General features: G+C 51.5%; 1 protein-coding gene across 1 annotated transcript in view; it reads left to right on the forward strand.

Annotated features, from left to right (window-relative positions):
* LOC131893821 (cadherin-23) overlaps positions 1-12174 on the forward strand; it is a 309989-nt gene that overhangs the window by 124999 nt on the left and 172816 nt on the right. The window lies entirely within an intron of this gene.

Genomic DNA, 12174 nt, shown 5'->3' on the forward strand with positions numbered 1-12174 from the left:
ACTTTTATATTAGTGGTGGTAGGGGGAAATCAGAAAATAATTTCCAGGACTCTGTTCTCTCCTTCTACAACATAGGTTCTGGGCCTTGAACTCAGCCCATCAGGCTTGGGCAACAAGCACATTTACCTGCTGGGCCATCTCCCGGCACCTGATTTTAATCTGTAAAGGATTGTAAGTATGTTGTACACAGTATACTTTCCTGCTTCCCATTTTTCAGATATGAAAACTGAGGCCATGAGAGAGAAGCATTTTGCCTCCCTACAGCAGGGAGAGGTGTTGTAAGTCAGGGGTCTCTCAGCAGGTGAAGACCCTCTGGAGTGCCTATGTAGTCATGTAGAGATATATGGTCAATCTCTTCACTTTGTGGGGACATCCTGGGATCTTGGCTGTAGGGGCTGGGACTGGATCATCCAGTTCTGTCACATGTATCTCTGGGACGTTTGCTTCCTCCAGGGCATCTGCTTCCTCACTTGGGAAACAAAGAAAAGGAGGATTGAGGATAAAATCATTGCTAGGAATCTTCTACCCCTAAGAGTCACAACCCACTATGAGTGTGATTATCTACAGTGTCACAATGTGCATTGAGATTGTTAGTCCCAAGGCTACCACCTCCTACAGCAGGACACGGGCCCTGCATCCCACCTGCCTATAGATGCCAGCATGCTCCAGAGTTCCTGTGACTGCAAGTTTTGCCCTAGAGCAGCCTTGCTGCCGGCTTTACAGTGAAGCCGAGCTCAGCGGACACCCACCTGGGCAGGAGGCCAGGGAGATAAGCCCAGCCAAGGCCTGGCCACTGATACCTGGCGTGAAATTGAAAAGCACTCGACTTCTCCCTCCACAGCCCAGTGCCTCCAGTGAGAACGAGGCTGGGAATGGTGAATGAAATCGAGCAGCCGGGCCAGACTCCAGGCCGCCACACTTCAGTTCCCTTCGCCCCCTCGAAGGGGAGGCGAAGGCAGAGTTCGGTTTGCGGACTCAGCCTCTTTAGGGATGCCCATGGCTCTGGGCAGGGTGCGCTCGCCCAGGTGGCTTGGAGGGGTTCAGGGAGATGCACAGGAGTCTGCAGATGCTGCCACTCAGGGCCAAGGTTGCCATGCAGAGCTCCGGGCGTATTGCAGCACAAGGGTAGAGAGTGGAAAGCTGTGGCAGCCTGAGTCAGGAAAATCTCCTCCCGAGCCCTGTCCACAGAAGGGCGTTGAGGCCTGGGAGCTAAGCACCTGGTCCAGTGTGCAAGGAGTCGAGCAGCCCTTGGCCCCAATTCCTGGAACAAGGTTCCCACTTCTGGCCCAGCAGGAGTCGTCGCTTGGCCCCCTCTGGAATTCAATTTCCCAGAAAGCCTGTAAGGAATATGTTGTTACAGACTTCAGAGTCCAGCTCCCCTGGTCTGGGTGGCAAGGGCCCTGGCCAGCTGCCCGATTGCTAGGTCCACATATGACCAGTGTTCTCTCCTCTCGGTGGTGGCTGAACAAATTTGAGATTCACTCTCCTGTGACGGGGGTGGGGGGGTGAGGCAGGTGTGGGGGCTGCAGCTTCCCATAAGTGACTTGGTTTCCACATCCGAGCGAACAGCTTGCCTTTCATCAGAAGCCTGCTTTGGACCGCCAGTCCTTAACTCTCCAGGCCACAACTGGAAAGGAGAAAGGTTCTTCTCCTATTTGACAGATGCGACAATAGAAGCTGGCCTGAGTTCTTACGTCACCTTCACCCGCAAGGTGCAGTTTAGGGCCCCAGGTACAGCTGGTCATCAGCACCCCATTGATGACTATACCCCCCACATGAGGGGTGGGGCTCGTGGATGCTAAGAGCTACTTCTTCCTGGTCATGTGATCCCTGCAAAGTAGCTGGGCACTGAAGGGAGAGTGAATGCCAGATGGATCTTTAGGCATGTTGGCAGAGGGGTCCTGACTGGGAAAAAGGACTGAGGAGAAAGTAAACCGGAAGAGGATTAACCACTCACTCCCCATCCCTCAAGCAGCTCCTGCCTTAAAGGGCCAGGCGTGCCTTTTCAGGCTGAGGTAGGAAAAAGGGAGGAGAAGTCATCTTTTAATCAAAGCTACATTCGACAAAGCTTTTATTAGTCATCTGGCCTTATTATAGTTATTTTTACTCTGAGGTTTTTGAAGTGAATTTTCCTAGTTTTTTTTTTTTTTTTCCTAAACTCTGGGGCTGTGTGACTCACTGGAGACATGAACAACGTGGCCAGAAGTAGAGGGAAAGAGGAAAGTGGGGGAGAAATCAAATCGAATAAGCTCACCTCATCCAGTGGACCAGGAGAGTGGACGGCAAACAGCCTTAATAACTGAGGAGGCTTCCAGACAGAGGTGGGAACGGCCGGGTGAAATGAGTCCTAATCAGCTGGAGCAGGAGGGGTCCCAATCACGCCTAGCCTGGCAGGGGCAGCGCAGAGTGGAGGAGGCTGGGAGATGAGAGCAAGCTGGGGCTGGGCAGGCAGCAATCAGGGCCTGGACAGAGCCTGCCCACACCCACTTTCCTTCCTTCTAGCTGAGGGAATGAGGACGCTATGGGGGAGGTTAACCCATTAGAGGCGAGGATGGAGAAGAGGCGTGGGAAGACCCACCCTGGCCCAGGGGTGTGGATGCACCATCACGGGGTGCTCTGCATCCCCAGCCCTCCTTCCCACAATCAGGTGTGAAGCAGGAGCCACGGTACTAACGAACATTGGCTGCAGGTGCCTGGGGTGAAGACACAGGCCTGTCTCATGCCCTCTCTACCTTCAAAGGAGCCAAAAACCCTTTTGCTTGCTTTCACAGCCAGATAGGACCCCCATCAAGTGGCTATTCCAATTTCTTCACAGTTCAATGGTCACTTTATGGATAGATTTAGACCTAGCGGTGGCCCAGGGCTTGGATCTCTGGGGCCAGAGCCAGGGGTAGCATCAAGGCTGTCCCTCTAGCTATGACAGCGCAAAAGGAAAGCCACCAGCACCCTACAGGCTGCTGGAGGAGAGATTTGAACGGATAGCACAGCCAGGGGCCCTGAGCAGCCACCAGCAAGGTGGACACGCAGGCTTCCCTGAGCACACTATCACGGAGTGGCAGCTCTCCAGGCATGGGCCCGTTATGACAAAGTTCACCTTGACTCCGTGCAGTTACAGGCAACATCAGAAGGACATCCAGGTGGGTGTGGACCCAAGAGAACTACCAGGGCTGACCTAGTTTGCCTTGATAGCTGTGTGGTAAACACCTGTGATAAACTGTATGGAAATGTGATCAACACCATGACCAAAAGCAGCTTGGGAGGGAGGGGCTTATTTTATCCCGCAGCTTACATCCATCACTGAGGGAAGCCAGCAGGGCAGGACATGGAGGCAGGAATTGAAGCAGAGACCCCAGAGGGCTGTTGCTTACTGGCTTGCTCTCTGTGTCCTGCTCAGCCTTGCTTTTTAAACTTCTCAAGACCTCACCCACAGTAGTCTAGGCCCTCTCAAGAATGCTCCCCCAGACTTCTATAGGCCAATCTTATGAAGGTGATTCCCCAACCAAAGTTCTCTTTCCAAATGACTCTAACCATCACAAGGGCCAAACCTGGGTAAGGCCAGTGTGTCTCTGTCCTCAAACACCTCTTGACACAACTTTTTTTGAGTGCATGTTGTGTGTGTGTGTTGTATTGTGTAATTTATGTATATTTAATATGCATATACATGTGTGTAGGTATGTGCATGTGTATACAGTTTCCCACAGAGGCAAGAATCTGTTAGTAGCAGTAAATGCTCTTAACCACTGAGCCATTTCTCCAACCCCTGCCAATATGGTTTTATTTGACACATAGCAATTGCTCACATTTCTGGGTTACATACAATACAGCATTTCAGCACACAAACACCATATGCAATGCTCAGACTGAGGTAATAGCATGCCTATCACATGCTCAAGGCCATCTGGTCCTGTGATCCAATGGCCATAGTGTCCTCACACTCAGGGCAAGTAGATCTCATCTCCCATGCTGTTCTTCTCCAAGTCTGATTCCAAAGACCCTCCCTTCTGAGGCTTTCAGACAGAGTCACCTTCTCTCTGTTCATGTCAGCCACTGGCCACTTTGTCTCAGCGCTCTCTCTCTCTCTCTCTCTCTCTCTCTCTCTCTCCCTCCCTCCACCTGTGCAGACACACTGGAAATGAGAGAGTCACTGCCTCATGCCAAGAGTGTATTTGGGCTGTGGTGGTCCCAGGTGCTGTGGGGAGCGAGGCAGCGGCGAAATGTTCGCGTGCCTTGCTCAGCCTTGATTCTTAAACAAAGCAGACTGGGACATGCCAGGTGGCAACCGTGCAGGGTAGGGGTGCTCAGGCCCATGGAAAGAGCAAGCCCAGCCAGGGTCAGGGAATCAAGGCCTTCCAGCTCTCTGGAAATGGCCACCAGTGGAATGTGAAAGGTGACGGGCATTTTCCTTGTGTCGCCGCCTTTGAACATCAGTTGACGCATATGAGGTGTTCGGTGAGTGCATGTTGAATGACTGAATAAACACACAGGAAGAATACTCCAGGCAGAGCCTAAGCAAAGATCAGCAGGTGTCAGACCCCAGCGGTGGAGAAACCAGGAGCTACCTTTCAGGTCCAGCTTCTTGCAGGCCAGACCTTGTGATGGGGAGGGACTGATGCCTGCAGACTTGCTGCTTGGCCTGCCCCATGAGAATAGGTCCTATGGGTGTCCAGTCAATATTTATGGGATTAACAGAAGGAAGAAACTTTCAAGAAGAGAGTCAAAGGCAGGTGTCGGGGTTGCCTGCCATTCAGAAAAGATGTTTATTCAGGAGATGAGGAGATGGCTCAGGGGGCGAAATGCTTAGTGCACAGTGTGGAGAACTGAGTTTGATCCCCAGCACTCAGTAAAAAGTGGTGCATGGTGGTGCAGCCAAGTGATGAGGGGGAAATGACAGAGAAAGGCAGATGCCAGACTGGCCAAAACGTTCAGTGAGCAGCGAGAGACTGTGCCTCAAAAAACAAGATGGAGAGCAATTGAGCAAGGCAGCTAACAAGGACCCATTGACTTCTGGCCATCATATCCACAAACATGCATATACCACACACGAGAGTGAGGGTTCAATAGCACCTTCTCATCCTGGGCCCTGGGGACACACAGTGGGTAGAACCCACCATGGCCCAACTTGAGGGGCTCAGAGTCCGGGGTAAGCAGGTGGTTATTGAGCTATAAAATTCCAAGTTGAGATTGGAACCCCAAGGAAAAGCCCATGTTCTCTGGTAAGACCAGCAGGAACCTGACCCAGACTAGGGCTGGACCAGGTTTTGAAGGAGTGAGACTGGATTGAGATGTGACAGTCAAGTGAGTGTCAGTGCAGGTGAGGAGGAGAGAAATTTTTGGTTGGGCTGCAGGGCAGTGGCCCGGGGTGGGGGGTGAGGGCAGTAGGGTCCCTGGTGCATGTGACAAAGAGAAACGTATAAGCAGGTCTGGAGCAAGGGAGGTAGAGAAGCTGGTAGGCCATGCCACGTGGAACATTGGAGGGTGTTGTGACATTGACCCTGGAGCCAGAGAAAGCCGTGGGAGAACTGTTGGAAAGCATGGGCAGGATTGTGGCATTTATGCCAGTTATGGGGGGTGTCCATGTGGCAGAGGACTGTAGGATGTGCACATGGTCTGAAACTGCACGCCCCCCCCCCCAGGAAGTCTGTTGTCCTGGAAGCTTGGGCTCCAATGTGGCAGTGTTGAAGGGTGGAACCTTCTAGAAAGAGGAGTATGGTGGTGGAAGGCTATGTGCCCTGGGTTCCACCCCAGCAAGTGGTGAATTCTGGTTCGCATGCTATGAGATCTTACTGAAGCTGGCTATCAGAAAGGTTATTTCCCATGCGTTGGACCTTTCTACACCCAGTGGCTTTTGTCTACTCTTAATCTACCGCGTTGTGATATGGCCAAGGAATCCTCACCAGAGGCTGCACAGATGGACTACCCATCTTGGAATTTTAACCTCTGAACTGTGAGCTAGATGAACTTCTTTTTCTTTGTAAAGTATACAGACACGGGTATTTTGTTGTAGCATCAGAAACCAGATTTAAAAACTGGAGAAGGGGTGTGCTAGTAAGGAAGTCACGTGTCATGGCCTAGAGAAGAGTGGAGGGTTAGGAGAGGTAGGAGAAGAGCAGAGAACCAGGAAACCGGCTCTGGTTTCCGGCCTTACAGCTGTACACAGTACAATTGTCTCGACACTCACAGAACCAAGGATGCAATTTCCAGGGCAGACTTGGAGCTGCTTCTTAGGTATGTAGAGTCTAAAGTGTCCTTGAGACACCCATGTTCAGGTATCAAGGTTTCTTTGGGACCCAGGGGCCTCCATGGAGGTACAGTTCCCTTGGCTGCTGTGGTTAGGGCTAAGGAGCTCTTCAGCCTGCCTCCTACCCACAGGAGGAGAGGGGCGGGGGTCCAGGGAAGGCTCTGCAGCCCCTCCAGCCTACCTGGAGCCTGTCAACTGCACGGTGATAGAGTGCATTTCTCTGCACGGCAGTAGATTCGAGCCCAGCAGTTGGCTCTAAGTGCTTTCAGCCCTGATGTTTGGCAGTGTGCACCAGGGGCAGTGGGAGGTCTGGGATGGGGGAGGGAGCCCAGGGAACAGGGAGCCACAGCCCTCAGGAGCCTGCTATGTGCCTGAATGAGTGCGACAGCCCCACGCCTCACATCGCGCGCTGTCACCCGGCAGTGTGCAGAGACAGAATATCCTTGAATATTCAGTGGAGACAGCCTGTGGGTCAGCGCCCAGGCTGGTGGCATTAGAGAGCAGAAACCTGGTCCGTCCCTTCCCTGCGGCATGACTTCATTGTCTGCTTCATGCAGTAGCAGTCCTGTCTGGCCAGACACACTGTCTTCTGGTCAACAAGTTCTGGGGAACAGAATCTCAGATCTGTATTATAGCAGGCTGGATAGAAGCCAGACCCCCCCCCATACACATTGGGGATCCCCACATTGGGGAGCCTGGGAAAATCCAATGTCTACCATGTACAGATAGCCTTCCCATAGATCTTTGGGATGTGATACTGAACCAGACCAGAGAAGGCACTGTACACATCCACAGAGACACCGGATTGAGTAGGAACTCTCCAGAGTGGTACCTGGGCTTCATCTTCTAGGGGGAAGCACCGTGGTATAATAGACTTCACTCAGGAGTAGCACACTCACCCGACTTTAAATTGCCATGCCAGTCTCCTTGAAAAAGCCACCTGCTGGCTGTACCCTGAGTCCAGGCAAAGCCCTCCAGGAGTTCTTGAGAAGCCAGCTCCGAGGTTAGAGGGGCCACCACTGTCATGTCTGAGAGTGACAGAATGCCTGCAATCACCATGATTGATAGCTCAGGAGGCAGAGACAGTAAATAATTGTTCCACAAGTTTCTAGAATGAGCGTAATTAGTACAGTTAACAATGTCAGGTGATTAATTGGTCCATTTGGTGCCAGTGTGAATGAAGGAGACCATGCATGGAAGAGAGAGCTGGAACACCCCCCCACCCCCTCCAATCCCCAACCTTGGGCTGTAGCCACTGAAGATGAGCCAGGATCGTGTCTGAGAGCAGTAGTATCCTAGGATGAAGGCCGAGGGTAGGTCATCAGGCAGGGCACATAGATAGAGTGTATCAGCAGAGGCTCAAGGGTGGGCACACTGGATTTGGTCTCCATGTTGTTTTGACCGTTAGTCAAAGGTCAATATTGGTGGCATTAGAGACCAGGTTTCTGCTCTGTAATGCCACCAATAGCAGATTCTCACAGGAGAGGAGCAATTCAGTTATGTCAGAGAATTCCAGACTCTGGGTCTGCTGGCCCCTGAGGGAGGTCATTTAGTGACAGTCCTTTGGCCACTGAACTGAAGGGCTCTCTGGTGTCCCTGTTAGAGGAGACTGGATCTCATTTCAAAGGCCTCCATTGGAGGGACCTTCTGAAAACGGGTACCAAGCAACTTTGAAATCACTTGGCTACTCTAACCCCTTGACAGCAACAGCTTGGTGTGCCTGGATGGGAGTTCTGAAGCCTGCTACTAGGCCTTGCTGGTAACAGTCTTCCCTTGAGTACAAAATGGAAGAGAGGCAACCTGTGGGCCAGCCATTCAGAATGCCAACTCAGTCTCAGTCACTCAGGCCAGTCAGCCCTGTGCCTTCTTCCAAGCTGGTCTCTTAGGATCTTGCTTCTTGTGGTTTCTTGGGACTTTGCTTGTTAACCCCCAGAGAAATAAAAAAAGCTTTTGACTGTGACTTCAGGGCAATCTGAGGGTGTGAGAGGCAACTGGGGAGAAGTCAGTAGTCACAGCTTCTGGGGTCCCTAATGGAGCAACAAGCAAGGGAATGGAGAGGTAGATGGAACCGCCATGTGTACCCAGCTATCCCCTGCTGTCCCCAGGGCGCTAATCCTTCCTGGGCCGCAAGGAGCTTCTCTTGCGATGACTTGGAGCCTTGGAAGCTGTATACTAAGTCAGCGCTGCATCCCAAGCTTGGCTTCAACTCTGCAGGGCTGGGCATAAGCCCCTCGACCTCTCTGCATGGTTCTCTTTTCCAATGGGTACAGAGAAATACGCTGAGGACCAGAGAGAGTTTATACGTCAACACCATGCTACTTACTAGCCCCAGAATTCTCCTCCTCAAGGTGCCTGAAGTTTGGGAGTGCAACATGAAGACCAGCCTCACTGTGGGAAACCCTACAGCCCAGGTGCACCCGAGAGCGCTCATTGCTGTTACTCCTTCCCCGCTCTCCCAACCACAGGGCAATGTATACACTGGGCAAAGCTGAGTTTTGCAGGGCCAACCTCAATTTCATTCCTGACATGGGAGGGGCTCCATATCTGGGGGTAAGCTCTTTGGAAAAAAGAAAGACCCTGTAGGTTGGGGGAGGGATGAAAGTCAAGAGCCAACCCTTCAGCACCCTCCTACAAGCCCCCAACACGAAAGTGTAGAACATACACACACACACATTTGAAAACCAGTCCCAAGGAACAGAGCGGAGCACAGACCTAATGATTCGTGATTATTATTTGAAGGGTCCCACTGTTACAGATTTATTTGTCATTTCTTGTAATAACACCGATGGTAATGAATTCATTTGTATTAATGTGAGTGTCACGCGGACTTCCGCGCAGATTCTGCATTAATTAATGTACCATTAAAACAAAGTGTCGCCCAATTAATATCAAATGGAGGTGAGGCTGCCAGGGTCCTCTTCATCTGGGTTTCATTTGAAATTCATGGTGTTAGCACTCCATTTAATGAAAGGCAGCAATTTCTATCCCAAGCTCTCTCACTTCCCGTGGGACTGGACAGAGGACCAGCCTGGGGGCTGCTGAGAGCTGGCGGTGGTGACAGAAAGGAGGAAGGATGGGAGGACATTCTCGTAGAGATGTCTCTGTATCCTTAACTGTAGGTGGGGTCGGAGAGGCCTTGGAACTTTCTTCTCAGGTTGCTGCTCAATTCGACCCACTGAAGGGGTACCTTCCCTACTCTGTTCATGAGGCTGTGCATGTCCAAGGACTACTCTTGAGTGAGATTTCTGGGCCTCCATCTTTTCTGGGGGTCTGTCTGAAGGCCATCTTGTAAGTCTACATGTGATAGGGTGTGCCTGAAGCCAGTGGAAGAGTCCAGCAGACCAGGGTTAACAAGGAGCTAGCCCCTGCCCCATGCCTTTCACAGGCCCGGACTTGCCCAGAACATCAGGGACAAAGGCTCTATTATCTCAGTCTTTAGAATGCACAACCCCAATCTTGGGACAGCCCCCAAGGATAGCCATGTTGGATGTTCTCTTCCTCCAAAGTAAGTTCTTTAGGTGAGTGGGTCTCCTGGCCACCTCAAGGCAAGCCATAGAGCCCAAGGCTGCCAATCCTTGGCAATGATGAAGCTGGTCACTAGACATCAGGCAGGCTAAACTAGATGATGCAGAATTCTTTTGTCTGCAGGACCCATCCCTAGGGGTAGGGGCAGTCATCAGAGAGTTAAGGAAGCTGAGTCACAGGGCATCAGGCTTCTTTGTGTCTTGGCCTGTGGTACCCTTTGCGTCTGAGTTCTTCCTTTGTGGATGGCCCCTTTGTAGGATGGTGCCCTATAGGCCTGGTGCAGGGTGAGCCCCCCGGCAGGGTGGAGCATCAGAATCTGTTTTATCCCATCCCTGAGAGTGCCACATATGCCTGTAGAAAGTGAGGCTCTTTAAAAAGGAAAGATAAGGAGATGACTTTATTTCCTCCTTCAAAACCCAGGGCCTTTATGTATCTGAGGATGGAGCTAGCTTTTCAGCAAGGGTACCTCCAACCAGGCATCTGGAAAAACTTAAGTCACCACCTTTTACAGTAGAAAGGGTGTGGCTGTACCTTGTCCAGGACTACACTTGGGGCCACACAGCTCCAGATCCTCGGGGCTCTGGGTCATGGTCTACACATGGTCTACCACATGGTCTACATGGTCTACATGATCTACATGATGACTGATTGGGCAATCACCTTCCATCCTTGCTAGGTCAGGGTAGGAGAAGGTCAGGAATGAGCTCTCCAGTGACCATCTGAGTGACAACAACCAGGGCCCCTTCCTTCCCTGGGCCTTGGCTTTCCAACCTGTAGCCTGGGCTGCTAAGCCAGGGTCTGCTTCTCTACCCTGGCGCCATACAAGATTTTCTAAGAATGTACAGGACTGAGGCTGGTGGTGGTTCAGCACTGGTACCTACTCAGAGATTTCCAGCTAGTGCCAACCAGTACTGGGTATAGGCATCTCATCTCAAGACAGGGTCTCATGTAGTCCAGGGTGGCCTTGAACTTACAATGTAGCTAAAGGTGTTCTTGAACTCCTGATCCTCCTGCCTACACTTCCTGAGTGCTGGGATTACAGGTGTGTGCCACCATGTTGGGTTTCCAATTCCTCTTCACCTACTAAGACTTAAACCACTTTCCCATAGTCCCCAGGACCTAGTGAATTTCTTGGTCACCCTATTCTGTCCGGCTCAAGGCTAGTGCCAGCCAGTCCTCAGCAAACCTGCAGCCAGTGTGAAGCCTTCTCCTGCTGTCCCTATGCCCTTCCTGCCTCTGGCTCTGTCCATCCAGATGCTCCCCAGGTGCTAAGTGACAGGTCCACACCGCCTGAAGGGCTGGTAGCTGTAGCCACAGGAGCGAGAGAGGAACAAGCTTCAGCAGCCGATGCCACCATACCCCTACCCAGCCTCTGCTGCCTCTGCACCCACCTCTCCCTCTGTGGACTCTGCTGGGTAAAGATGTGGAGCACCTGAGAGGGAGGAGCCGGAGGGGAGAGGGAGGAGGGAGACTGAGAGCCATTGCATCTGTTGTCTCCTTATTCCAATTCATTCATTAGCAATAGCTTCCTGAGCTGTAAGGCCAGCCCTAAGGAAATTTACATATTAATTTGTTTAGCACAACCCATCATTAAGGGAAGAAATGAGCCTTAGGGCTGGGAGATAGAGCCCCTTTGGGTTGGAGATAGAGTGGGATGTGCATATCTCTGCTTAGAACAGGGCAGGGGCCTCAGGCTTTGATGTCATCCCCTCTGATTCCAACCCTCCCAACTAGAAGTAACGTTTGCAAAGCACATTATAGTTCATAGACCCTTGTCTGCAAGATGGCCACGCTTCACCCCTATGTCTGCCCCAGGAGGCTAGAGCCTAATCTTTCTTAAACACCTTCTGCACACTGAACACTTTCCATGGTGGTTCCCATAAGGACAGATCTTATTGTGTGCATCTCACTGTTAGGAAACTGAGGATCAGAGAGCCTATTCAGCTTCCCTAGAGCGCACAAAGTGTGCAGCTGGGGCTTCTACCACAAACTCCCTCAGAACCCCACTCTCTGTATTTTCTTCCACAAGGAAATTTTTAATGACCTCACCATTTTTTAGTTGGAGAGATAGGGAATGTGTGCATGGTCAAGGCAGTCTTGTCCCATGTTTTCTAAACATGTCCAGGACAGATGGGTCCTAGTAACTTACTCATCCAGTCCTGATACTTCCCCCTAAGAACACTGACACCTGTGTCACTTATGAATCTGGGGCTTTAAAACGGCCCAAGTCATTTCCAAAGCACTATTGGCCATCACTGGCAGACCCTAGTACTGAACTAAAATGGCAGCATGGGTCCTAGTTTCCCAAGGTCCCTTTGTCCATCACACCCTGCTCCTGAGCATTAGGGACGGTGCCACGTGATGATTAAAAGCTTAGGCTATGGAGCAGCCTGATGGGGTGTGAGCATTGT

Source organism: Peromyscus eremicus, chromosome 16_21 (assembly GCF_949786415.1).
Source record: "Peromyscus eremicus chromosome 16_21, PerEre_H2_v1, whole genome shotgun sequence".
NCBI lineage: Eukaryota > Metazoa > Chordata > Mammalia > Rodentia > Cricetidae > Peromyscus > Peromyscus eremicus.